Source organism: Hemicordylus capensis, chromosome 4 (genome assembly GCF_027244095.1).
Source record: "Hemicordylus capensis ecotype Gifberg chromosome 4, rHemCap1.1.pri, whole genome shotgun sequence".
Taxonomy (NCBI): domain Eukaryota; kingdom Metazoa; phylum Chordata; class Lepidosauria; order Squamata; family Cordylidae; genus Hemicordylus; species Hemicordylus capensis.
Genome location: NC_069660.1, coordinates 281,440,861 through 281,464,370, shown reverse-complemented (window position 1 = coordinate 281,464,370; position 23,510 = coordinate 281,440,861). Strand labels below are relative to the sequence as shown.

The 23,510-nt window shown below is 45.4% G+C and overlaps 1 long non-coding RNA gene across 1 annotated transcript in view; it reads left to right on the top strand.

Moving 5' to 3' along the window:
• Positions 1-3,255: 3,255 nt before the first annotated feature.
• Positions 3,256-23,510, top strand: part of LOC128325328 (uncharacterized) — a 33,205-nt gene continuing 12,950 nt past the window's right edge. Inside the window, exons 1-3 of the long non-coding RNA XR_008307385.1 lie at positions 3,256-3,361; positions 6,018-6,131; positions 8,537-8,606. This is a non-coding gene — a long non-coding RNA (uncharacterized LOC128325328). The remainder of the gene's footprint in view (positions 3,362-6,017; positions 6,132-8,536; positions 8,607-23,510) is intronic.

Here is a 23,510-nt window from a genome sequence, read left to right as displayed (position 1 = left end):
TTGGTGCCCCCTGCCACTGCCTACTTCTGGGAAACGGTGACAGACAATGAATGCTTCCATGGTTTGGAACTGGCTACATCCCTAGTGCCAACATCCAAAATGTGTCAACACAGAGGTTATGGTCGGCATTGGACTTATAGCTGCTTTCCTCACAAACACAAAGTAATCTTATTGTAGATTTAACTAAGAATTTATTCCACAACAACTCCATTTTCTCCTTTCCCCTTCCTTTGCTTTTCCTTTCTCACTCCACCTCACCCCCACCCACACACTTTCTACAGGATCCCCACTGAGACAAACTTCTACACAACAGAACATAAATATTACTGGTAGAACACAACATGGACCTTGGCCATACCACTGCTTTCCCTCTCTCAGTTGGCTGGGTGCTTCTTTTCTCCTCCTCACTGAGCAAGGGAAAGAAAGGAAGCGCCCAACTGCCAAGCAAAGCACTTGCCAGCCGAGACAGGGAGGTTACTGTTGCTAAAGATTCAGCCTCTTAAAAGAAGGAATATAAGATATTGGGGGGATTGGGTTTAATGCAAAATTAAAGGGCCAGTGGCAATTGAAGACCTCTGTGCACCTGGGGTGGGGCAAGAGGACATCTTGCCACCTCACTGGCATGCCAATAACCTGCTGCCTGAGTTGACCACCTCACCTCGCCTCATGGAAGGCCCTCCCAATCATATCATATGGATAAGGTGGAATTTTTCAATCTCTACCAAGTGAAAAAGTTTGTAGAATATCTAAAACTAGCTGAACCCACACAGATCATCTGTGCGCTAGGACTTTGTTGCTCTCCTTGCCTCTGCCACAGCCCCTGCTTTATCGCTCAGTCACCCACTCTCACTCATCCCCTCCCTGCCGCTCACTCAGTCACTCGCCCCCTCCCTGACTCTCACTTGCTCACTCACCCCTTCCCGCTCCCCTATCTGCATATGGAATCCCCATTGCCCAATCACCACAGTGCTTCTGTTCTGTTACCTCCGATTGGGAAAGCACTATGTGGGCGCGGCTTGCCACATACGACCTTAGTGTATTATATAGATAGATATTTCTTGAATACTGCCAAACCCAACCCAAATTCTTCACTTTCCAAAAGATGTTGAGGAAACAGAAAGTAAGCATGGATGTAAAATACTTTGTATTTTGCAAGCCTTCAGCAAAATGGTATAGACATCCTGTGTATTGGGGGCATGGGAGAATGACACATAATTCTTAGCTCTCATGCTTATTCTTCCTTAATCCTGCACACATCATGCTGCTCCACATTCCCATTTCTGCTAAGCTTCTGTTCCACACAGTACTTAGCCGGAATAGCAGACGTGCATTACATGTATTCCCTTATGTTCTTTTTTGAAACCAAATTCTAATAATTTCTTCTCCTTATGTCAGGACAGCTACGAATCCCAACACAGTCTGTTGAAACCATTAAATAAGTCTCTGCTTAGTGAAATCATAGCTAGCAATCTTCCACCCTAGTTAAAAAAAGAATTGAACAAAATCTCAGCACGCGCACACACTTTACATTTTACAAATATTCTGAAAACTAAACAACATCTCAAAATATTTCAAGGAGATCTAAAGTTATTTTAACAGACATAACATGTTGAGCTATCTTCAGTCCACTTTAGGCAAACATCAGATTCTGGGACTGTGGGATTTTCAGCTTGAATATATTTTCTCTCTCCATGTTTTGGAAATCTGTTTGTTACTCCAGTCAGGTGCATGGGATTTCCCCAATTGTACAAGCAAGTCAGTCCACTAAAACAGGCTCTCTGAAATTCAGGCCAGCAATTACACTGAAACTGTAGAGAATTGGGAGTGTAATACAAAGTCAGTAATGGACCAGTATCAAACATTCCATGCATGTTCCACATAAAATATAAATGAATGTTTAAAGTTGCATCACATCTACCGAAGTAAGAGGAAATTGATTTTGGAAGAAACAGGTGAATTTAAAATGAAGGACTTTATTGGGAGGGACAGAAATCTAATTGTCTGAGATACAAGGACTAAAAATGGAAAGTAGTTTGCAATTACCCATTAATTCCAGTCTGATGTGTTATAAGGAACCAGGTTTCCTTCAGGGCATATAGGACCAAACTAGATGTGAAGGTGGCAGTTCTTTGTGGGCACCAACTCAGTGGTGGCTCAAGATCTCTGTGTGTCTGAGGCAGGGCAACAAATGCTAGCTCCCATGAATGCACCCTCCTCCCCCCCTTTTAAAAACAGGGGCAGGAGGACATTTTGTTGCCTTGCTGCCTGTGGCAACCACCTCACCTCATGGAAGGGCTGCCCAGGCTCCAATAATATAAATATTATAATAACATAAAATAATAATAACTAGCTGGCCCTGCACAGAGCATCTGTGTGACAATACACTCCCCCCACCTTCAGGCCCAGTCTCTCCTGCCCTCTACTCCACCTTCTGCCCCAGTCTCCAACGCGTGGTGGGGCTTCGCCCACCACCCGTTCCCCTCCATCTCAGCCCTCTGTCTTCCTCCTTGGCTTCGCCCGCCACCCATTCTGGTCCTCCAAAGGGCAGCAGGACTTCACCCGCCACCCGTCCTCCTCCGTCCTCCTCCTCAGCTTGTCCTCTCTGCTTCATCCAGTTAGCCGTCACCTTCCTCCCTCAGCTGCTCAACTGTTCTTCTCCCTCAGCCACAACCTCCCTCAACTGCAAGCCCTATGGAGTCTTGCCAACCACCTCCTGGCGCACTCTCCTCCCTTCCACCCTTGCGTGTGTCTCCCCCGTGTGCCCGCCATTGGTTGCAGCTGCAGTGGGGCGGGGCTTGCCACATCCCCACACATCCTCCTGGTCCATCTACAGGAATTAATAATACAGAATATATCAGTATCAGTAATATAAAAAGAGGGTTCCTATTCAGACCTTTTTTCCCCTTAACCCACTCTAATTGGGTACGGAGCCAAAAGCAGATCTGGAAGTCCCGCACTAGCGCGTCACACACACCCTGCCCCCTCACCATGCTGCCCACAGTTACAACATTGTTCATCTAAAGAGGCAAACACTAGCCCAGTTCAGATGTAATACAGAACCGAGGGTCCAATGGACCCACAGTTCTGTTCCAAGCTCTCACTTGCTTACCTGTCTGAATTCGGAAGTAAGAGCTGGCCTCCTCTCTGCAGTCTGTAAGACTCCTCTCTGAAAGACTGCAGAGAGGAGGGGGAACTGGCTACTGGCTTTGTTCTTTGATTGATGGACAACCACTGCAGCCAATCAGGACAGAGAGAGTGGGGAGCTTCCTTCCCTCAACTGCAGTCCTGGTGAAGGCTGCCTTCATTACTGAATTCAAAGCAGTGAACCTTACTACAAACCAAGGGTTCAAATTGGAGTTTGGTGAGTGAACCCTCGGGTTGAGTTCGGATCTGAACTGCAGTCACCCGCATTTGGATGTTCAGGTTTGGAGACATCTGTCTGCTATACCTCCAGTTCCCCATTACATCTGAACCTGGCAAAAATAACTGAGATGGTATGGGTATTTCCCTGATTGGCAGCCTGGGGAGATCCAGGCTGCTGATCATGGACACACTCACTATTACAATTATGGCATTTGCCTCTTCAAAGAAACACTGCTGAGTGGAGTGGTGCAGGTCTCCTCCCCACAGACCAAGGCGAGTCGCACGATCGGTGAGACTCGCTGAAATGAGGTCAGCGGGGAGAGCAGGCTTGGCCCGCTCTCCCTGAAGATGATTCAGGCTGCAGCCAAACACGATTGACAGCTCAGTCATGGAGCTGGCGGGGGCTGTGGAGATCGGGGGCCGTGCAGCCCCTGGAAGTTCCAGGATGTGTGCGGGGCATCCTGGAGAGACCCCCCAGGACTGGGAGGCTTGTTTCAGTCTCTCAGCGGGGTTTTCCTCATGTGTTGCTGCCACATGGAGCAGCAATACACGATCACAAAGATGGGGTTAGTGGAGCGCTCACTCCGCTAAACTCGTTTAAGGGGAGGGGTAAGTTAGCGCATTACCCGCTTTGGAGAAAATGGGCTTACCTGTAAGCCCGGTGGTTCTCGCTTGCTGCCAAAATCAGCCTAGGGTCCCTTAGCCCAATTTTGGCTGATTGTGAGAATAGCCAGTTGCTCTCCCCCTGCTCAATAAAGAGAATCACCACTTTAAAAATAGGGATGTGCATGAACCGGTTCGCAGGCCATGTTGGATGCCTGCGAACCGGTTCACTGGTCCGGTGGTCTGGTGGACCATCACTGGGGGGTGGTGTCGCTTTAAAGGCGGGGGTTGTACTTACCCCTCCCACCACTTTCCCCCCTCTGGCGCTCTAGTTTTAAGCAAAATCTTCAGGGCGGCAGCAGTCCTCCCTACCGCCCCTGCCCCCTTGTTGTTTGCAAAATGCGGAAGTAACTCCTGCACATGTGCCCGCCACCACAACGCGCATCAGCAGGCACATGCGCGGGAGTTATTTCCACATTTTGCAAACAACAAAGGGGCAGGGGTTGCAGGGAGGACTACTGCCACCCCGAAGATTTTGCTTAAAACTGAGGCACTGGAGGGGGGAAAGTGATGGGATCTGTAAGTACAAACCCGCCACCCGCCCTTAAAGCAACACACACACACCCGGCATCGGACCGCGCCTCTACGGTCAGTGCATATCTCTATTTTAAAAGGTGTCTCTTTGCTCAGTTAGCAGAGTCTTACTTTAAATGATCCAAAGTAAGAAGCTATCCGAAAACATTCTGGAAAATGTTGCATGTTTTAAAAGAAATAATTGGGCATGATCCACTAGCTGGTGCTCTCTCAGTGAATGTCCGCTCTTTGATATCTTTGGCTGCTTTAATAAAGCACTCTAAAGTTCTTTTTATTTGTTAAGGCTTTTACCCTTAGAGGCTGCCAGGTCCCTCAGCTCTCCTGCTACTGTTTTGTCTTTTTTTATCATTGTTATGTGTGTGTTTTATGGTTTTTACTGTTTAATTGATTGTAAAGTTTTAAATGTGATTTTTATGGAGTTTTATTGTATTTTAACTTTTGTAAACTGCCTTGGGATGCCTTATGAAAGACAGTATAAAAATCAAACAATCAATCAATTAATCAATCAAAGGTGCTTAGACAAATTCATGGAGGCCAGGTTTATCAATGGCTTCTAGTCTGATGGCTGAAGGCCACCTCCAGCTTCAGAGTAAGATCTGTCTAAATATCAGTAGCATGGGAGCAGCAGCAGGAGAGAGGGCATGCCTTCATCTCTTGCCCGTGGGCTTCTCAGAGGCATCTGGTGGGCCACAGTGAGAAACAGGATGCTGGAGTGGATGGGCCTTGGGCCTGATCCAGCAAGGCTGCTTTTATCTTCTTGTGTTCTTAGAGTGTTAGGCTCAGAATTGACTGAAGTTTCTAAGTCTGGCAAATGCTGCATTAGTAGGACTTTTTAATGACAATATTCATTTTAACATTAACACCCATTTTAAGCACTCCTAATGCAAATATTTGTTGTTGTTTACTTTTTTGGAGATTACACCGCCTAATGGCTCAGTGGGGAAGTAATTTGCCTAGGGAGCAAGAGGTTGCTGGTTCAAATCCGCACAGGCATATTTCCCAGCCTATAGGAAACACCTATATCAGGCAGCAGCGATATAGGAAGGTGCTGAAAGGCATAATCTCATACTGCCCAGGAGATGGCAATGGTAAACTCCTCCTGTATTCTACCAAAGATTACCACAGGGCTCTGGGGTTGCCATGAGTTGACACCAATTTGACAGCACAACATTACTTTTTAGAGATTACAGCTTGTATTCTAAGGTGTTGATCCTCTGGAAAAAAGACCCCTTGCTTATATAGCTGTATATTGCCTATACTGGTTTACTGTTATTTATTATAGTTTATTATTTAATTGTTTGATGTCTTCAGAATTATCAAAAGTAACCACATAAATATGGCAATAGGATTTTTTTAAGAACACTCAGCTTGAATCTGGAAAGGGATTTTACAAATAAAGCAATTCCAGTTGTGCAAATCTCCCTAGGAAAATTTTGATTCATTATTTTATCATATAGAAATGGGCATGCTTCTGCATGAACTAGATAAGAAACGTGGATCCAAATGGACAATAACGAGAACAAACAGCTTCCCTTGAAATTGTACTCACCCCTCCCAAGAAACCCATAAAGGTGAGACATTATTTTTTACTCATAACTCATAATGTCATTAACATAATTTTTCTGTGTTGATTATCCTTACATTACTTGTTTTTCTATATCTTTAAAATGCCACATCCAGCCTGCGTGATCCCTTCCCCTTAATATCTCGCTATAATACACCATCATTGCTTGATGTATGCCCTTCCATTTAAAGCACCATGTCTAAAGAATATTTCTTCATGCTCGAATGACTCATCTATGAGAAGATTAATCTCTCTGGGGGAGAAATCTGGGTCTCTTCTATGGCAGCAAGTTACTGTGCATATATTAACAGCAGCAGATCTCTCTAGTGTCCTTTAATATTCAGGGAACAGCTCTGATCTGCCATAAAAATCCTTTTGTCCTTTCCTAATTTGGTGTCATTCTACAGTATCAGTTTCAGAGTACAAAGGACTTTTCAATGTACCTTTAATGTGGTGGAGTAAGAGACCATTGATGGCAGGTACTATTAACCCCTCCCCCAGGAAGTCATTTCATAATTATTTTTAAAAGTAGTATGGTTTTACCTTTCTTAGTCTTAATGATCCTGTGGGAGGCAGTGGCTAGAGTGCTGGCCTAGAACTGGGGAGACTTGAGTTCAAATCCCCATGATCCTCCCGTGGCAATCTTGGTCCAGTCACCATTGCTCACCTGATCACAGCATTGTTGTGATTATGCAACCAAAGGGAGGGAGAAAAACATATGATGGGATAGCAATGTAATTGTCCCTGCTAGGGGGTTACTAATACTTAACAGTGGCTAATTCCATCAACAGCATCTCTTGCAAAAAGCATTAAGGAATCCCATAACTAGTCAACAGACAAAAGTTGACTCCTTCATAATCTATTACACTTGTACCCTGTTCTCTCTCTCTCTCAGGTGTGTTGCAAAAATAAATAATAAAAGGCTTACATTTGGTTTCCAGGCAGGGGCGTAGCAAGGTTGGAGTGGGCCCAGAGACAAGATTTTAAAATGGCCCCCCATTCACTGAAGCTCAGCTCATGAAGTAAAGAAATCTTAAATGAGGCGGAATAGTGGTAACAAAAAACACAGAAAAATTTATACATATGTATAACTTATGTGCCACAATAAAACATCATCCTAAATTGTTTTTTTAAAGGTTTTGTAAATTTTGGACGTCCGATGCAAGTCATTTATTGGTACTAGAGCAAGACATGCTGTTCGGGTAGCTCCCGGTCTTCACACTCACATCAGTTTTGGAGGATGGATACAACTGAAGGAAGCCCGGGCGGGTGCGCGGCTGGGGGAGTCAGTCATGTGACCTGCCTCTGGGCTCTCCCCCCCCCCCCAGGCAGTGGGCCCCCAGACAACTGTCTCCCCTGGCCCTATGATAGTGACGCCCCTGTTCCCAGGTGTGTTGCATCTAGTCAGTGTGCAAAGGCAGTGCCACTCAGCTTCAGCAGTAAAGCTTTCACATACGCCTCCATACCGTCCTTTGGACCTTTTAATGTGCAGTACGGGGAACAAGTACCATTTAAAATCAGTATTTAAAAATCACCCAGTAAGAGGGGTTTGAGCAGTCCTGCCTAAAATTATGGGCTGTGGGACAGCACACAAGGTAGGAGGAGATATGCATACACTTGGTCCTCCTCACATGATTTGATGGGCCAGTCAGGTGGTATAATCCAAACTGACTGTATAATCCAAACTGACTGTATAATCCAAACTGACTGTATAATCCAAACTGACTGTATAATCCAAACTGACTGTAGAGGCAATGCAGCACCTGCATTGCCTTAGGAACACAGAGTATCATAACAGCCCTGGTGGATCAGGCCCAAGGCCTATCTAGTCCAGCATCCTCAGTGGCCCACCAGATGCCTCTAGGAAGTCCACAGGCAAGAGATGAAGACATGCCCTCTCTCCCCCAGTTGCTCCCCTGCAACTGGTATTCAGAGGCATCCAGTGGGGGATGTAGCCTATAACCATCAAGACTAGTTGTCATTGATAACCCTGTCCTCCATGAATAGCCCTGTCCCTAACATTCTAAAATGTCTCCCACTCTTCATAGTGCTGCTTTGACCCATAGGGGTTGAAATAGCTGCGACCCACATCCCAAGAAGTATCTTTCTTCTTTGGGGTTACAGAACAGTCTTTAATATGAAATGAGTTTCATCAGCTGAAGTCTTAGGAACATAGGAACATAAGAACCTGCCATATATTGAGTCAGACTATAGGTCCATCTTGCTCAGTATTGTCTACACAGACTGGCAGCAGCATCTCCAAGGTTGCAGTCAGGAATCTCTCTCAGCCCTATCTTGGAGGAGCCAGGGAAGGAACTTGAAATCTAGATGTTCTTCCCAGAGCGGCTCCATCCCCTGAGGGGAATATCTTACAGTGCTCACACTTCTTGTCTCCCTTTCATATTCAACCAGGGTGGACCCTGCTTAGCCAAGGGGACAAGTAATGCTTGCTACCACAAGACCAGCTCTCTTCACAAAAATGGTAAGTCATTGGAATTGGAACCAGAAGCCCTTGGGTCAGTGTGCACATGCTGTGTGTGGTAAGCACCAGAACCATGGGTTGATCACAGTTTTGTTTTGTTTTTTAAATTACATTTTATATCCTGCTCTTCCTCCAAGGAGCCCAGAGCGGTGTACTGCATACTTAGGTTTCTACTCACAAAAACCCTGTGAAGTAAGGTTAGGCTGAGAGAGAAGTGACTGGCCCAGAGTCACCCAACAAGTCTCAGGGCTGAATGGGGATTTGAACGCGGGTCCTAATCCAGCACTCTAACCACTACACCAGGCTGGCTCTCAACCCAGGATGGCAATTGGCCCCTCCTAGGCAGAAAGAGCTATAATTTGCTTCCTGTTTGGGCTAGGACAGGGGTTCCCAACCTGTGGTACTCCGGATGTTGCTGAACTACAACTCCTATCCTCCTCCTGCATGGGGAGGACAATGTGCCCTCCCCATTATGTTATTTACGGCAAACGCCGAGATAAACCCAATTGTAAAGTTAGCTTGCGAGGGGAAGGGTGGGTGTGTTCTAATTAAACTGTGCATGGCAGCAGTCCGCTGGCATTCGTCTGCCTCACTTTGGCCAGGTGAGGCATTTTTACAGCAGCAAACTGTTTTGGAGATGCTGCAGGGGGACCAGAGCAAGGGCGACCCCCAGGCCCTACACAGCAGCATAGTCTTTTGCTCTGTTTCTGGAGAAGAGAGCCCTTGCTGTGGGTTTGCACTGGCACTCTCTGCCCTCCACCTTCCATCTGCCCGAGACCCCAGTAACAGTGACTGCTATTGGTGCACACCTGTGCAGCAGATAACACCTTTCCTATGCAAGGCCACCTTTGTTGGGTGTGGGTAGGACAACGGCATGAGTCATCCCATGAGGGGCATAGATGTGTTCGGTACAAAAGCACAAAGGAAATTTTTTGTTGAGTGCTGTGATGGATTGGAGTGGGCCCTGGTGGAGTGGGGTGCTGCAGCACAGTGCTGTGTGGTGCGCACCCATGTTTCTTCATGGATGGCTGCCAACTTGGCTGGAGTGGCAAGACATGCGCAGGTGCGGAAGAGAGTACCTCCCCACTGCCCACCATTCTGGCCCCTCCTCCCCCCCCAAAAAACTGGATGGGGAGCTCCCAGTCCCCTTGACAGTGGAAGAAAGCTAGGAATAGCCGAAAGGGTTGTGTGTCTTTAAATTATCCTAACGCATCACTGTTTCCAGGCAGAATGGAGAAGAGAGGGGAGGATGGCAGGGGCATGGTACTGTGGCCGAAAGCCAGCCAGAGAAAACCACAGCGTGCATAGAGCAGCCAAGTGCCTGGGTGGGTCTGCGCCACCACCTCTATAATTATAGTCCCAAAATCGGCATGAAATTACAGTTATTGCGGCATCCAGGTTTGGATGTAACCCTTCGGTGGCCAAACTGGAGGTCTCAGTGGTGAACTTTTGTGCAAACCAAATATTCAAATTGGAGTTTGGTGAGCCAAACTGCAGGTCACTCTCAGCTCAAAACTGCAGCTTCACAAATTCGGACATAATGGAGTTGCAATTTCTGCCCCGTTTAACTCCGGTTTTGTGTTACGTCTGAATTTGGCCTAGAACAAGTCTTATACCACCCATATATTCACTTTGTAAAATAATAACCAATGATGCAAGAAGAGTGTGTGTGTGTGTGTGTGTGTGTGTGTGTGTGTGTGTGTGTGTGTGACTTTTCTTACCAGGTATCAAGTGAAGAAGCCAATTATTTTTTTCTAAAATGCAAACTCGTCTAGCCATTTGCACTGACTGAGCTTTGAAGAGAAGAGGATTTAAAGAAAAGTCTGTAAATCCACTCTTTATCACTTCATGCCAGAATGTGCTCTAAAGCTATTAATTAATGCACCAATATTTTTGGTACAACAAACGTTTTTAGTTTGCCCTCTAAAAACAGCATTTATGATTTTAGCCTTTTGCTCCTGTTTTAGTTTGGGTCCCTGTGATATAGATTACAGTTGAGAATGTCCTCTGTCCATATGCACACCAATTGTGATCGACATATGGTCACACACAGGCAAAAAAAGCACAACACAGCCTTTTTATATTTTGCATACAGACATTGTCCTATTATTCTTGCAGCTCCACAGTATCCCTTTAGGACAGTTTGGATCTCATCTTTGATCCTTTTCAAGTAGCTTAATTTATATTGTGAAGCAACACCTGATCAAGCTACAAGTAATATGCAGAATCATGCTGATACTAATGCAATGGCCTGGAAATAAAGAGCTCCTTTTACAGGAGCATCTTAATTGCATATTCTTCTGTCGCTTTTATAGCAAAGCTATCAGACCCCACAGCTACATGGGGGTTCCTAACATTGGATCCACACTTATTGTTGGACTACAACTCCCATCATTCCCAACAATGTCCTCCAGCCATTGTGACTAGGAATGATGGGAGTTGAAGTCCACAACACCATCTGGGGACCCAAGGATGAGAATACCTGATTTAAGTCATTTATGTTTTGCTAACCTTCAACAAGAATAACATCAGAAAGGCTTAATGGAAGACAGAGGATTGACTATAAAGCCAACATGCATCAAGACTTTCATTTGGGTTGGTTTCAGTGAGCATACAGGAGCAGCATGCCTACGGGTGGTTTGGCTGCCTTTCGTGGCAACACAGCACACCACACTCATGGGAAGGGGGGAAACCACAGCACTCCCAAGGGTGCATGCTTTAGGGCTGATTCTGTTGGTGGAACCTACCCAGTCATTCCTGAGAGTGGGGGAGGACACCTTTAGGAATCCTTCAATCAAAGCAACTTCTTAGGTTCATAACAAAAACCTGCTTAAGTGCTTCTTCAAAGATCTTAGAAGGAATTGGGTAGGCTTCAGCTGGAAAGTCCTGAGAATCAGACAAGTCCCGGCAAAAATGTGCCTATACTTTTTGTAGCTGTTGGTGACTGGAATATCCATTACTCTTTTGGCTCCCATGCTCCTCACCCCCAGAACCAAGCTGGCATCCACTGATTGTTTCCAGCTTTACTTAAATCATACACTGAAGGAGATTCTCACACGCACACACACACACACACAGTCCTTTCTCATGAGCAGTGAGAAAGGGCTACCGGGTTTGCAGGAAAGAAGCCCTAAAGGAAGCCGGGTTTGCAGGGAGGAAGCAGATGATTATTCCACCATCGCTGGGCAGGCAAATCACCCACCCACACGAGGACCGGCTGCTGCCAGTAGCTCCAAGGGTCGGCCCTGTGCCCCCAGAGCTCCAATAATGCATAGAGCGAGTGTGGGGGGCATTATGGGGATCCCCCCTCCCCTCCCTGAGTCTGTCACACAATCAAAGAAACGGGGTTAGGAGAGCACTCGCTCTCAAGGGTGGCTCCGTAGGAGGTTTTGCCGCCATGGTGCTGCCAGGATCGGGCCTGAGAAAGAAGGTGGGGTAGGGGTGGTAATTTTAAGCAAACAGCCCAAGCAGAAAGAGTGAAGCTCCCTGATCAGATTAGTCCCCCCATGACTGCATTTCAGTAAATAAAAAACCCATAGGGACTGATAAAGTCTCCCAACATTTCATTAATTTGGCTCTAGTAAAGAATCTGTTTCGGGCTATTTTAGACTTACGCAAGACTGATGCAGTCATGTATGTGCCAAAACTGTCAGATCTAGAAGAGAAGGCTAATATACAGGGTATTGTTGAAAGTAAATTTATTTAATTTTTCTGGGTGGTTTACAAAATATAAATAAATTATAACAATAGCAATAGTAATAATAAATCAACATTTCCCAGCTGAATTGCTGAATAAAAAGTTTCCAGCTAAGTGGATATGGAAAGCAGCAGTGAGATTTTAAATGCAAACGAGACCTCATCTAGCTCATAGCTAACTCATGTTTGCTAGCAAAAAAATTCATTTTTTCTCTAGGTTCTTACCTTCTTACATAGCTCTCAATTTGATTCCACTCTCTGGATTCATTAATTCCTCCATGTCAAATTAAATGCTTTCCAAGCAGATGATAAGGATTGTTGCCAGGTAGTGTAAGCACAGGTAAAGCTACACATCCTGTACCCACAACAATTATTCTTGCAACGAATGTCATTTTTGTTCCATCTGCAAACAGGCAGTATATCTCAAGAGGTAGACCATATTTTCAGTTCCAAATAACCTGTGTGTGTGAGGAAGTGAATTGGCATTACTGTTCTGAACACAGCATGCATTATTTCCTGATTGCATAGGAACAGACTACATATGATCCCCAATGCCATTAAACTGTAGTTAGTTCCACAGTTGCAAATATTTCTGGGATAATGCACTCTTGCATTGAATCCAATAGGTTTATGTACATATGATTTTTTTATTTTTTTATTTTTTGGCTTTTGAAAAACCAAATCAAATAGAGTTTAAGGCATTTGTGATCAAAAGGCTGAATGGGGTTTTCTTCCCAATTTATTTCTTCTGGTGAGACTGCAACATTTAAACAACAACAACAACAACAACTGTTCCAGACAAGCAGAGTGAAAAAAAGTTTGAAATATTTCTGAATTTAAATCCAAATATATCAAATTTGCATTTGAGATCCCTGATACTTTTAAAATCTAAAATTTAAAATTAATCTAAATTAATTTTTAATTTAAATGCCTGACAGTTTTTAAATCTAAATTTCAATTTCCAAAGTAAATATTTCCAAATGTCAGGCATGATGGAATTAGTCATTTCAATGGGAAATTGACACCAAAATTTAAATTCCAAGGGAGGGGATAGCTCTGGACACACAAATGTATCAGTCTCACTTTGAAATTTGACAGCTCCAAATTTTGAAAAATTCAAACTTGAACTATTAACTTGGTCAAGTGTGGTTTATAGTGTATGGAATATTTCACAGAAATGTTTAAGTGAATAATGACATTAGATTATAATGTCCATGGGAAGCCTAATCCCATTACTACAAGAAATATTTGAGAAAAGCATTTCCAAAGCAGTGGCTAAAGCCATTTTCCCATCTCAAAAGGATAGGCAGTGTTGATTGCACGCCCAGGCCCCAACGAAGACAAGACATGCTTAAATGGAGTAAGATAGGCCCACTTTATTGATGTACAGCAGAAATAAGATTTGCAACGAGGTACTTAACTAACTAGAGTGTGGGTACTCCTCCCATGTGAGACAGCCACCTAAGGAGGGCCCTCTCACACCAGGGCGAAGGACCAGGTGCTGATTCTGTCAGGCACCAGGTCCTGACATCCTCTCCCCATGAGGCTTTCCCCCCGCTGAGGGGAGGGCGACACAGCCCACCCCAGCCCAAGCTGCAGAACTCTGAGTGGTGAGCTGAGTTTGACTGGTCTCAATAGAGGCTGGCTGGTGCGGTAAAGGACCCGGCCCCTTCCCTGATTGGCCAATGCTGGCCATGTGCAGGGGGGACAAGATGGTGGCACCGTGCCTGCCTTCACATGCCGAGGGCACAACCCCACCGCATCATGCTGACTCGGCGGCAGGGATCAGCATTGCGAAAGCACCCCACTATGTGCCACTGCTCTGCCATCTCCATAAAGCCTCCTGTGGCAATTGGGTGATGCAATAGACTGAACTGGCCATAAGAATTACCATGAAGTCAGCTATTATATTCTGTGCACATTCATAAATAGAAGATTGTACTAATAAAGTGATACATGAATGTTACCTCAAAGATTCAAAATTTGGTAAATGCCTGCAAACACCTGTGAGTATTGATCAGTCACATTTAGGTGACTGATAATTATTCATCATGCATTTCTGAGTTTTAGGACATTCACATTTGTCTGGGATTGTCTACATTCATATATGAGTGCACATGTGAATGCTGAGATTCACCAAATTTTGATATATATACAGTAAATGGCTGGCATACTGCTCAACGTTCTATGTGAATTGCAATGTGACATTCATGCAGTCGTGCAAAAATGTCATTGCATTAAATGCAAGAATTATACATTCCAATAGTCATCAGTTGCACAACTGTGTTTGCACAATTATTGCATTGCAGAGCAAGAGTGCTGTTGTACAACTGCATGAATGTTATGTTGCAACACTGTTGTAACATTGTGCAGTATGTTGACCAGTATTTGTAGCTCCTGCACCAGTAGAACAAGTAATGAACAGTGTCCTTGTATCCCGAGAGGGGGAAAGTGCTCATGGTGTGCTCATATTGTTGGAAACTTGAAAAGGATTCCCCTCTACAAGTATCCCTGAACCAGCCCACAAACTGATTCTTAGAACCGGGGTCGGTCCCGTTCGAACTCAGACCAGCACCTTTGTGGGTCCGGGCTGGTTTAAACTCGGAACAGTTTAAATAGCCAAACCAGGCAGGCTTGATTCAAACTTCAGCTCAAATTGAGCCAGCTTGCACATCCCTACTACTCACAAGTAAACCAAAGTACTACTTTGTGTTCCACTGTGCATAAAGAGAGAGAGAGAGAGAGAGAAAGAAAGAAAGAAAGAAAGAAAGAAAGAAAGAAAGAAAGAAAGAAAGAAAGAAAGAAAGAAAGAAAGACAACAGGTATGAAGTGACTCACATTTTTGTTTTCTGTGCCAAAAATATGGAGAGGGGAGCGATGCACATTTAGAGGAATTTTCCCAACCAACCATCACCCCCGTACACTTAAAAGTGTGTTTATGCATTCTAGAGACAGACTTCCTTAGGGGGGGAAATAAACACACAGAAGGACTCAGGGCATGAGGTACAGTGCGTATATAGCTTTAGTGAAAACATGTTTTTCTTGTTAACACCTTGTTATATCCTAAAATCACAATACTGAAAAAAACTGTGAAGAAGGCTGTATGCAGAGACATGTCAGATGAGGAATGAAATGTATAATATGCAGTTCTTTCCCACATAGCTACTAGTGGTACATCATTAGTCTGGCGAGTGAACTTAAAAGGTGCTTACCTTCTCCCCTTTTCTCCTGGTTCTTGGCTTCAACAGAGGCAGAAAATAGCAAGTAATTCCCTGCTGGCTAGCAGGGAAACCCATATTAAGGCTGCTGCTGAATTCCTTAGGGAATTCCTGGGTAGGTATATACATTTGTCCAGGTCTTGGTGCTTGATTGTAATGATCTCATGCCAGTTTCCCAAGAAGTCCTTCTTTAGCTTGGAATGCAAAACACAATTCTCATTTATTATATTTATATCCAACCCGTCCTTCAAGAGGGTCACTGCTGGACGTTTCCGCCAGCCGCAGGAGGACGTGACTATTCACCCAGTCATGGGCCGAGAAGACAGAGAACACACAGCTCCTGGGTACAAGCAAAGCCAGCTGGGACCTTCCCCGTTGCCAGGGAGAACCAGGACACCCAGGAACCAACAGACCGTGGGTGGGCCAGAATGGACCAGCAGGTTGCCTTCTGGTAACAAAGAAGAGAAGGCAGGGCCTCAACAGCTGGCAAGACAGGCAACAACTGAAGGAGAGAGGATACAGGCAGCTAGGTTGGAGAAGGCAGAGTCAGGAGAGGGTGATTCAGATTTCCCTGATTGCAGGGCTTTATTTAAGGTTTGGATGGCCAGGGATGAGGAGGTCTGGAGAGATGGGAGTGATATGGCCCTAGAGCTGGTGGAGGAATAGGGTGACAATTAATTCCCCTCCCCAGCACTTCTGAAGCCACTTCAGCAGCCTATGAACAGAAGCAGAGGAAGGGAGGCAGTTGGAGACTGTGGCCCCAGGCAAGTGCGTGACAGTCACTATACATGGTTTTCCCATTCTCCATTTTATCCTCACAACAATTCTGTAAAATAGATTAGACTGAAAGGCAGTGACTGGCCCAACATGATCGTGACAGCATCTGGCCCCGGGAAGAAAGTTCAACATTGTAGGAGTCAAAAGTGGACATCTCAAGGCACCTCAGTGCAATGACCTGACTTAATGCTTTATTGATATAGAGACAGGATTGTATCATCACTTTGCTTATGGATCTACTCCCAGAGCACTGAAGGGGATCAAGGTGGTAGGAAATAATCGGGACGGCTCATTCCATCATGTCTGCCTCTGAGCCTCTGCTGCCGTTGTGGACTTAAAAGGATGCGTGCTGATCAGAACTGCAGGAACAGTCTCTTCTGGAAATCCCTCTGAGATGATGGATAATCTCCTCTTCAGGTCCCTCAGGATCTCCTGAGGTTTGGACCTATATAGGAATGCCAGGTTTTGCCTTCCTGGATGGCCAGCTTTGGTAAATGGGAGCAAGAAACTAACTGAATAATCATAATTACAATGCCTATTGCCTAGCATCCATATAGCAGTTTAGTATGCCCAAAGTGCTTCACATACATTGGCTAACATCCAGACTAATGTTGTGGCAATGAAATAGCATTTTCTATATTACAAGAAGGGGCACACCTTTCAGTGATTTCTTGCTTCCCACTGCAGCTCCCTGTGCCTCACAAACATATGTCCCCGTGGATCTCCCAGACTTCGAGGACAGATTTTTGGGAGGTCCGGTCCACTATGGAGGCAGTGGTGTAATGAGGGTGGGACAGGCAGGGCATGTGCCCTAGGCGCCATTGCAGGGGGTGCAAAGTGCCTGCCGTGCCCCACCCCCAACTGTGATTGGAGAGGCACCCCCCTAGCAAGCACTTGCTGCCTGAAAGCATCTATTCCCCGTTCTCTTCCTCCAGAAAGGGAGAGAAAGGAAGAATAGATGCTTTCAGGCAGGAAGCCCTGCTTGAAATGAGCCAAAGAGCTTGCTGAGGCTCTTCAGAGCTCGAGGCCACGCCCTCTTTGCATGTGATTCCAAAGGGGGCGTGGCCTCAAGCTTTGAAGAGCCTGAGCAACCTCTTCGGCTCATTTCAGGCAGGGCTTCCTGCCTGAAAGCATCTATTCTTCCTTTCTCTCCCCGTCTGGGAAAGGGAGACAGAACCATTTCTAAGGAGACAGAACACTATTTGTTTACCTTCAGTTTGCTGAGAGGAAAACCTCTGTTCTTCTATATTAATTCTTGAAGCAAGTTTAAAAAAAAACAATTTTCATTGCTTCTCAAGTTTGGGTGGCTGGTCTGATATTTATTTAGACTGGCATTGAAATGTTAGAACTTTTATTCTGTACTGCAACAATTGAGGGGTTTTTAAAAACTATTTTCTTAAGAATTTCATGTGATTTACATCACTGGTTCCTGTCATTATCATCATCTTAATTAACATTTATATTCCGCTTTCCTTCCAAGGAGCCCATAGCACAAGACCAGCTCTCCTCTCCAGTATGATCTCTTCCCATATGAACCTGAGAACACCAGCGTGTTTTTCACACAGGGCTTTTAGCTCTCATCTCCTCCAGAATAGAGGGGATGCATTCGCATCTTAGCTAGATTTACCTCAATGTCCCTGCAAGCTCTTGAGGAGCATTCCACAAATGATTCAGGTTTTTCATTGTGTGTTAGAGTGTAGCCCAATATATATCCAGGGTAAAAATAATAATCCATTTTTTGCATTGTGTTTTTTGGGCAACTTCAAACTTGTAGTAAAGTCTGCTGTGTGAAAACCCCCCTGGCACCATTACTGCTCTCCTTTCCTGGACTGTGAAAACTGTTTTGTTCCAGCAAACACTTATTTAAATAACTGCTTTTTAAATAGGGTGCTTAAGCTGCTGCTATTTTTAACTTTGTTGTTTTTTATCCTACTTTCCAGTAGGCTTATGAGATCACCTGACAGGGATAACTCAGTGATTTAGTTTGTAATGATGACATCCACCTCAATTCAAGATGATGGACACATGAACATTTGAGGTGCAAAAACTTGTGGACCTTGATTTGCACCAAATTTAGCCCAGATGTAGTGAAACAGATGTAGAGACAGTGAAAGGAAAGCGAAATACGAGCTTGACTTGTATTTTTGAGCTGATATTATGGTAAAGTTATCTGAAAGATGGGTGTCAGATGTTCGGACGGGGCGCAATTTCAGTGCTTGCCCTAGGCGCTATTTTCCCTAGATACACCTCTGTATGGAGGGAAAGGTGAATTGCCAAATTGTGCACCCCTGACTCACTTGTTGGGAAATCCTGTTGTGCCTGTGCTGCATTAATCTGGATGTCTGCCATTGTCATGTACAACAATCCTATAAACCGAGTCAGTATTATCCCCATGTTGCAGATGAAGAGGAAGCTGGGGAAATACAGCAAGTGGCTTGGCTAAGGCCCCCTTTATGAGGTCATAGCAGAGGTGATATTTAGTGCACAGCTTAATCTCTTACAATGCATACTTGTGAATGTTTATTCCCATTATGCTCAGAGGGGCTTACTCCCTGGTCAGAGTGCCGTGGACTACACCTTTTTAGTCACTTTGTTACACTAGTTCTCCAGTTGTGTCAGACTGATTGAGTATGATGCCATGGCCCACTAGCAGTAACACTTTATTTTTAGCACAGCATGCATGAAAGGTGTTGGTTTTGAAACTGAGAAAGGATACAACAAACTCCAACCCCCCTTGAATTATTTATGCAAGTTAAATCAAAATGCACTTGATGTAAATGTTTAATAAGTTGCTCACAAACTTCACCCCATATGTTCTACTACCTGCTTGGTGATGGAGCTCTAATGGAGTTACTAAATATAATCTTAATAGCACAGATTATTTATATTATGCAAATGTACTTTTGCCCACACACTTGTGCCAAGTCATTTTAAACAGGTTAGGCAATGTAAACAGGGAGCAGATCAAAAATAACAGGAACCTGTTAAAGCTCTGATAGGGCCAGTGTATGCAAGATACTTTGCTTGCATAAAGGTGAAGTGTGCTGCTGTCAAGTCGGTGTCGACTCCTGGTGACCACAGAGCCCTGTGGTTGTCTTTGGTAGAATACAGGAGGGGTTTACCATTCCTTCCGTGCAGTAGAATGCAGGAGGGGTTTACCATTGCCTTCTCCCACGCAGTATGAGATGGCGCCTTTCAGCATCATCCGATATTGCTGCTGCCCAATGTACGTGTTTCCCATAGTCTGGGAAACATAGCGCCGGGGATTTGAACCAGCAACCTCTGGCTTGCATGCCATACACCCTTACAAAGGGCTTTTTACCGGTATGCCAAAATTACCTTGTGGGTTCCCTAGTGGTCCCTATCCTCTCTCCCAGAGAGGTATAGCTCCATCCTCAACAAACAGTCTCAGTTCCTTGTCTTACTTCTGTCACTTTTCCCTCTATCATCAAGGGCAGAGGTGCTCTTACCTCAAAGTTCAGGGCTGATCTCCAGGGCCTCCACACCCCCTGGGGGACCCCAAATCCTCTTTAGTCTGTCCTGGGTGGTGTGGTTTGTGCCCTCAAGAACCTATGTGTTAAAAAAAAATGATGTTTAACCTACAGTGGGGAGCTAGTTTTGTGGTAGCAAGCATGACTTGTCCCCTTAGCTAAGCAGGGTCCACCCTGGTTGCATATGAATGGGAGACTTGATGTGTGAGCACTGTAAGGTATTTCCCTAAGCGGATGGAGCTGCTCTGGGAAGAGCAGAAGGGCTGAGAAAGATTCCTGCCTGCAACCTTGGAGAAGCCGCTGCCAGTCTGTGTAGACAATACTGAGCTAGATAGACCAATGGTCTGACTCAGTATATGGCAGTTTCCTATTTTCCTAAGCAGTTCTGAAGAATGAGTCACCTTTTAGGAGAGGAGAGCTGGTCATGTGGTAGCAAGCATGACTTGTCCCCATAGCTAAGCAGGGTCTGCCCTGGTTGCATGTGAATGGGAGAATTGATGTGTGAGCACTGCAAGATATTCCCCTCAGGGGATGAAGCCACTCTGGGAAGAGCAGAAGGTTCCAAGTTCCCTCCCTGGCTTCTCCAAGATAGGGCTGAGAGAGATTCCTGCCTGCAACCTTGGAGAAGCCGCTGCCAGTCTGTGTAGACAATACTGAGCTAGATAGACCAATGGTCTGACTCAGTATATGGCAGTTTCCTATTTTCCTAAGCAGTTCTGAAGAATGAGTCACCTTTTAGGAGAGGAGAGCTGGTCATGTGGTAGCAAGCATGACTTGTCCCCATAGCTAAGCAGGGTCTGCCCTGGTTGCATGTGAATGGGAGAATTGATGTGTGAGCACTGCAAGATATTCCCCTCAGGGGATGAAGCCACTCTGGGAAGAGCAGAAGGTTCCAAGTTCCCTCCCTGGCTTCTCCAAGATAGGGCTGAGAGAGATTCCTGCCTGCAACCTTGGAGAAGCCGCTGCCAGTCTGTGAAGACAATACTGAGCAAGATAGACCAATGGCCTGACTCAAGTATCTGGCACCTTCCTGTGTTCCTATGTGGGGTGTGGGGCTCCAAGGACCTTTTGGTCCAGGCTCCAAAATTACCTAGGTGCACCTCTGGTCAGGGGACCCACAGATTTAACTGAGGATAGTGTCGTAAAATAGGCCATGTCCCTGCTCAGTCAATGTGATACCTGGAGTACTTGCCAGCCCCCTGACAGATCCCCAGGTCTCCTCTTCCTAAATCGCTGTTGCTTTCAAGCTGCAATCTTAGGCATGCAGTCCTAGAGCTCTTCATGGCTTCTGCTGCTGTTGCAGGATATTCCTACCTCCAGGTCAGCAAAAAAGTCCCTGCAAGCTAGGAAAGTTCAAAATGATTTGGGTACAAAATGATTTTTACCCTAATCTGGCTGATTTGGGTGATTTGTAGACAAAACAAATAATGCCTGGGGTCAATTGCCCAGATTCAGGTACAAAACAAATCACCCCAGATTTGGACCTGAAAAATTCAGAGAGTTTGACCTCTATTTTGTGGCCAAAGTGGGTTCCGTGGTAGTGCCCAATGGGTGGAAGCTACCACCCAAATTTCAAATAAATTGGGTAAAGGGGTGATTTTTAAAGAATTTTTGAAGCTAGCACATCTTTAAGCTTTTCCCCATAAGGAATAATGGAGATTTCAGCAGCCTTATAGCTCCACGTGGGGCGGGTGGGGGCACCAGGGTGTGTTGGGTGGTAGTGCCAAATGAGTGTAAGGAAGCTACCACCAAATTGGGCGATGGTCTGATTTTTAAAAGATTTTTGAAGTTCACGGGTCTTTAAGCTTTTTCCCATAGGGAATAATGGGGATTTCAGCAGCCTTATAGTGCCATGTGGGGGCAGGGGGACACCAGTGTGGCCCAGAGCAGGTTGTGTTGGGTAGTAGTGCCAAATGGGTGCAAGGAAGCTACCACCAAATTGGGCAATGGTCTGTTTTTTAAAAGATTTTTGAAGTTCACAGGTCTTTAAGCTTTTTCCCATAGGGAATAATGGGGATTTCAGCAGCCTTAGTTATAACTCCCCAGGTGGGGGCCACCAGGGTGGCCCAGAGTGGGTTGTGGTGGGTGGTAGTGCCCAATGGGTGCAAGGAACCTACCACCCATATTTCAAAGAAATTGGGCAAAGGGGTCGCTTTTTTAAAAAAAATGAAGTTGGAACATAGGAACGTAGGAAGCTGCTATATACTGAGTCAGACCATTGGTCCATCTTGCTCGGTATTGTCTACACAGACTGGCAGCAGCTTCTCCAAGGCTGCAGGCAGGAGTCTCTCTCAGCCCTATCTTGGAGATGCTGCCAGGGAGGGAACTTGGAACTTTCTGCTCTTCCCAGAGCGGCTCCACCCCCTCAGGAGAATCTCTTACAGTGCTCAAACTTCTGGTCTCCCTTTCATATGCAACCAGGGGGAACCTTGCTTAGTTAAGGGGATAAGTCATGCTTGCTTCCACAAGACCAGCTCTCCTCCTCAGCACTTGGTGATAAGCTGTTCCGAACTATTTTGTCAAGTGTCCATATGAGTTCATCTTGTCTCCCATAAACGGTGTTCCCTCTAGCAGGGACTTCCAGATGATGTTGACTTCAACTCCCAACATCCACAGCTGCAATGGCCTTTGGCTGGGTACAATGGGGGTTGGCATGTCTTTGTGGCAGATTTGGGGCAGAAAAGGGGTTTGGGGGGCATAAGAGTGGGTCAGTTGGTAGTGCCCCAATGGATGCCTGCTATCAACCAGATTTCAAATAAATTGGTGAAATGGGTGGCTTTTAATCCCCCCCTCTGAAGTTTGCACGTCATTAAGCTTTCCCCCCATATGGAATAATGGGGAATTTCAGCAGCACCATAACTCTACTTGGGGGACACCAAGGTGGCCCAGAGCAGGTGATGGTGTAGTGCACACAGGGTGCCAACAAACCCACAAGCCCATGGGGCACTGAGTTTTGTTGTTTTCAGTGTCTCAGGTGTTCTGAGCACTCTCCCCCTGCTAAATAAAGAGAATCACCATGTTAAAAAGGTGCCTCTTTGCCCAGTTAGCAGGGGTGGTCCACAGCTGAAAGCATGGAGCTCAAGGGCAGGGCAAGTGGGCAACATCCCTCTTCTTGCCCATGTACACAGATATGCTACGTTCCAGTACTAATGGCCATTAAATGGCAGCTCAGACACAGGGAGTTGGGTGAAGCTGGCTGCTTCAGCCGTCGGACTATGGGCCACTTCTCAGGGAGGGCATGACATCCCACTCAGCATCCAGGCACCCCACGAGCAATAGCCTGCAGAGGGAGGGAGATGAAATAGCACCGCACTGCATTTTCTCTTCCCTTCCTAATAAAAGAGAGAGGAAAGGAGAGAGATTTGAAGAATGAAAGGGAATGCGGTTGCAATTGTAACAGAAAAAAGAAAAGGGAGGGGAGGAGTGCCATTTTGTGCTCTATTTCATGCCATCAGCTGGCACTGAATTTATTGCCCAGTTGAGAATAAACTTCTCAAAGCTTTCAAACAAGTTTAAGGACAGTCTTACTTCCCAAGCACATGCTGCTGCTCCACACTATCTCCTAGTGCCACCGTATCCCCTGTATTCATGCCAAGCTGGGACTTCATGTTGGAATTGCGAAAGGAATTGATTATTTCTAGCCAGAAAGTAAAGTATTAACTTTTCCATTTACTTGTAATTAGCTCCTGAAGGCGGGGGGGTTGATGTGTTAATTAATTCTT